Genomic DNA, 5,624 nt, shown 5'->3' on the forward strand with positions numbered 1-5,624 from the left:
CCCAAATTGATCATAATAGAATTGGCTATTCCGAATGTGCTTGTGTTGAAGAATATATGCTCAATATGTATTGTAAATGCTTTATCATATCACCTTATCATTGAGGATGTGTTCAAAATATAGAATATGTGTTAAAAATGTTAAAACTTCAAGTCAAGATCTAAATAAAGGTTGTTATGCCAAATTGTATGAAAAGCCTCTATGTGCCTAAGATTCCCAAATTGCTCATATGTGAATTTAATGTCTTGAATGGGAAGCCTTATTGTTGTTGATAATGATGATGATGTTTGAATGTGGAAAGGGGAACAGGAATTATGAAATACGGCCAAGTGCCAAGAATGACTTTATAATTGTGGCCACTAGTGCCAATGAATTGAAAGGATGTGAAAGAAGTATGATGTGAGATGATTGACTGAAAAAGTTAATATCTCGGGTGAGACGGCCTAGACGATCGGGCCGTGATCGGACGCCATGCCGCACACATGGTGGTGACTGTGCTGGAAATTATAATGAAATTGTGGTTCGTGTAGATGTCTCAAATGAGACGACCTAGCCGATCGGGTCGTGATTGGACTCCGTGTAAGAATACGGTGGTATTGTGAATTATGGTATATCGGCACTAAAGATCACCCAACCTATTAATATGGAAATTGACTTGAAATCTTATGTGATCCTTAACTTGATGTTTTACTATTATTTGAAGCTCTTATTTAATTCTTGACTGTTCCCCCTTGTATTATTATTCACTCTATTGATCAGCGATAGTGGTACATCCTCTTCCCAGTAGACTTGGTGAGCCCCACTTCATTTTGGGGTCATGTATCTTTTGTTTCTCATGTACTGTATTTTGAGGTATAGCCGGGGCCTTGTTGTCGACATTTCCATATTACTCTTCTATTGTACTTAAAGGCTCCGTAGACAGGTTGTGGGTTGTGGTTGATGTTGGGAATTGAACTGGAAATGTTGGTATTTGGAAATCATATTTTTCATTAATTCTATAAACTCGTAATATTTTGGAAATTATGAATGAAGCTGCTAATGGGAATGGAAAGGAAGTTGTTAATAAAATCTTTTATGTGTTTGATTAATGGAGTACGTCTCCTCTTTATTCATGGATGAGTTTGGGTAGAAGGAAATCTAATAGGCTTGCTCGACCGAGTTCTCTCGGTTGAGCGCCGGTCGCGCTCCCCGAGTTTGGGGCATGACACTCTGATTCCCGTGTGCAAACAATATGGCAGAATATAAGGCCTGCATCTTGGGACTCAGGTTTTCCATCGATATGAGTATTTAGGAATTACTGGTAATCGGAGATTCAGATCTGCTAGTACATCACGTACTCGGGGAATGGGCCACCAAGAACACTAAGATATTGCCATACCTGCACTGTGTGCAAGATTTGATCAAGAGATTCACAAAGATAGAATTAAAGTATGTTCCAAGAATTCAGAATGAGTTTGGCGAAGTGTTGGCTACCTTGTCTTCCATGATATAACATCCAGACAAGAATTTTGTTGATCCTATCTCGATAGAGATTCGTAAGCAGCCAGCGTATTATGCTCATGTGGAAGAAGAGTTCGATGGAAATCCATGGTTTAACGATATCAAGGAGTATTTGGAGAAAGGAGAATCCCAGGAAATGCTACACACACTCAGAAGCGTACGCTTTGAATATTGGCCAACCATTTCTTTCAGAGCGGAGGAATTCTATATAGAATGACTCCTGACTTGGGACTGTTGCAATTTGTCGATGCCATGGAGGCATCTAGGTTGCTCGAAGAGATACACACTGGAACCTGCGGACCTCACATGTACGGGTTCATCCTAGCCAAGAAGATATTAAGGGCGAGATATTTCTGGATGACTACGGAGACAGACTGCACCAAATATGTACAAAAGTGCTACCAAAGCCAGGTGCATGCTCATATCTTACGGGTGCCACCCAACGAACTCAATGCAACGAGTTCACCCTTGCCTTTCTCGGCCTGGGTCATGGATGTCATCGGACCAATTGAACCCACTGCTTCCAAAGGACACAAATTCATCTTGGTAGCCATAGAACAAGCACCAAAACTCTACAACATATAGGCCATAAATGAATGGATCTATGGAAGCCACCAACAACAATATCATGAAGATATTGAGGAAGATAGTGGACAACTACAAGCAATGGCATGAGAAGCTACCGTTTTCCCTGCTCGGGTACCGCACCATGATCCGCACATCTACTGGGTCAACCCCTATTTACTGGTCTATGGTACTGAAGCTGTCACACCTGCCGAAGTGGAGATTCCTTCCCTAAGGATCATACAGGACGCCGAACTCAGCTACGTGGAATGGACACAGAGCCAGTACGAGCAATTGGCTCTCATTGATGGTAAAAGGATGAATGCGGTATGTCATGGTCAACTCTAATAGAATAGAATGGCAAGGGCTTTCAACAAGAAGGTTAGACCGAGGCAATTCACACCGGGGCAATTGGTGTTGAAGCGGATCTTCCCGCATCAGGACGAAGCAAAAAGAAAATTCGCACCTAACTGGCAAGGCCCTTACATGGTTCACCGAGTACTGACATGATAAGCACTCATACTTGTAGATATAAACGGAGAAATATGGCCAAAATCTATCAACTCAGATGCCGTAAAGAGATATTACATTTGAGATTGTATTTGCACTTTCTTTTGATGTAACATGAACTACACTTGACCTAATTCCCGCTTAAGAGGGGATACCTAGGCAGCCCTGTGGGTTCGGTCACATCATAATAAAATCTTCATTCCCCTCTACGGTCAGGAACCAGGGCAAGATTCGAGTTTTCATCAACCTTATTATGTCAAGGATCTCCAAGAAGTGTATCGCCGGAAGTATACATTAAACTGGGGCATAATTTTGATGGGATCATCAAAATTCCGAGTTAAGAAGGTTGCAATGTCTAATGTCTCAAAGCATGTCACGGTCCATGATTCGACCGAACTGTTTACTTTTATTCATTATTTTTTAAAGCAATTGCATTACTTACAAATGATATACCATAAATGCATATTTTTGAAAAAAATGCAATTTTTGTAGTAGCCAGATGTTACCCAGGGTGACTCAAACAAGGAGTCAAGACAGGAGCAAAGGCGAAATGAGGAGTCGAGAGCACGAACCGACCTTTTCCCCAAAAACTCACGAAATGAGGAATAAATGCATACTTTTATTCATTATTTTTTAATGGACATAACAATCATGTCCTCAACAAACATATGTACAATAATACTACTATCCTCACGCCGACAGAAGTCGTCGAGCATAAACGCGTGAAGCTAAGGACCACTTTTTTCTCTCATATTTAATCGTTGTTTTTCCTGCATAGGGCTAAGTACTGCCTTCATTACTGCATAAGGCCAAACACTGCCTTTCTTTGCATGAGACTAAGCACTGTCTCCATTACATTACATGAGGCTAAGCACTTCCTCCATTATTGCATAAGGTTAAGAATTGTTTTCCTCTGCATAGGGCTAAACACTACCCTTAGTACATCGCATCAGACTAAGCAATGTCTCTATTACATTACATGAGGCTAAGCACTACCTCCATTATTACATAAGGCTAAATGCTGCCTTTCTTTGCATTAGACTAAGCATTGTCTCCATTACATTCCATGAGGCTAAGCACTGCCTCAACTATTGCATAAGGCTAAACACTGCCTTCCTCTACATAGGGCTAAGCACTTCCCTCATTACATTGCATGAGACTAAGTGTTGTCTCCATCATTTGCATAAGGCCAAGCATTGCCTTGTCTCGTTCTCGCATATGACTAAGCATTGCCTGTTTCATTTATCAAGCAATCAATATCAATGCATCCGCGCATTGAAAGGCATCATCCTTATAGCCCGAAGACATCATGCCATGGCCGGAGGATCTTTCAAAATGGCATATTATTATTTAAAGGTGTCATCATAAAGGGGCACCATCCTCATGGCCCGAGGACACCATTTCATGGCCTGGGAATCTTTTATCAAACGCTTCATGGCCCAGGACGTCATGGTCTAAGGACATCATTTTCATTCTCTGAAAGACAACTCTCATGGTCTGAAGGGAATTTTCACTCTCAAGATCAACCGCCCTCACTCACCCGACCCTCTTAAATTAACCACAACCCTAAAACCCTACCCATTTCTCTGAGACCGCCGCCTTAAAAACCTCTCATCCTCTCCTTCTCTCTGAGAAAAACCCTAGCCGCCTCACTCAAATCCCAGTCCTAATCCGATATCACATGGAAAATCTTCCATGTTTCCTTTTCTTTTTTTCACACACGGAGATTCTTATCATCTCTTCAGTGTTACAGTGTTTGGTACTCAGTTATTTATGGAAGTTAAATCAGTGGGTGTTTGTTCGACTCTGATTCTGTATTATCTTCATGTTCGTGACTAGATACATTCACTATCAGGCTATATGGGTCCGATTCAGTGAGATCTTTGACTATTTTTTGTTCTCCTTCTTGAACTAGGGTTTGCCCGATTTTTCTCCTAAATTCATTCTAAATCGATTTTCCATGCTGTTCTTTCCTTATTTGTGTTTGAATGATTGTGTTTCCTTGTTTGTTCATTCAATTGTGCTACAATAAAACCCCCTTTCCTGTTTCCCCTAACAGAGCTTAATCACTATTATTCTCTCACTCTCACTCTCACTCGTTTGGGGCTATTCTGAAATTTGAGCTCTTGGCCGGCTAAAAGACAAGGCCACCAGAATCTTCTATATCTACCTTCCTAGTGCGAGCACTGCTTGGGGCTCGTTCGAAGCTCCTGTGAACTCTTACGCACTAGGGTTTGTAGTTTTTCCTATTGCCCTTACTTTGCTACTGCAACATGGTGATTCTCCTCTATTTGTTATTAAATCTGCAAATTGGTAAGTGTTCAAACCCTCGCAATTATGTTTCTTACCTTTCCTTTAATCAAATCAATGCCAGAGAATACATCGAAAGCTAATTAGCGCGTAAGCAGCCTCTGTTTGTGTTCATGCTTCTGAACATCTGTGTTATGTGGACTTTTCTAAGCCAATATGATACAGTGTCGACCTTGCTTTGAATTTCTTTTGCAATCCTTCATCAGAACTTGTATAAGTTTGCATATGTTTATTTAGTGTAGTAAATTTGGAAGAATTTTGGGCTGTTATGCTTGTTTGAGGCTATCATGTTTATATATGCTTAAATTCCTATATAGACCGTTTAGTATTGAACCTTTTCTAATGCCTCACCTTGAACACTTGCATAGAAACTCCTATGGAAATAATGCCTGCCCAGAATTTGCTTTAATGAGTCTCTTTGTGCTGAATCCTTTATGTGTAATCTACTATTTCCCTACAAATTGATCCCTGACTATCCCATGTTACAACACTGTCTTAATATCTAGCGAAACATGTTTCTCTGCTATTTGTAACTCTGATGATTGTATTCCTCGACCTATTAATCCTGCACTCTTTAGCATTACCTAAGACTTCTAGGATAAATTTCAACGTTTAGCTTCTTCTCTTATGTATGGTCGACTCACATGAGTCATGATGTCTGCATGTCCTGTTAGCCTAGAGTTGATATGTTCTTTTACCTCCCATGAGTTCTTTAGAATCTTTGTGCTATAATCACTGCT

The sequence above is a fragment of the Nicotiana tomentosiformis genome, chromosome 12, assembly GCF_000390325.3.
Source record: "Nicotiana tomentosiformis chromosome 12, ASM39032v3, whole genome shotgun sequence".
In the NCBI taxonomy this organism is placed as follows: Eukaryota; Viridiplantae; Streptophyta; class Magnoliopsida; order Solanales; family Solanaceae; genus Nicotiana; species Nicotiana tomentosiformis.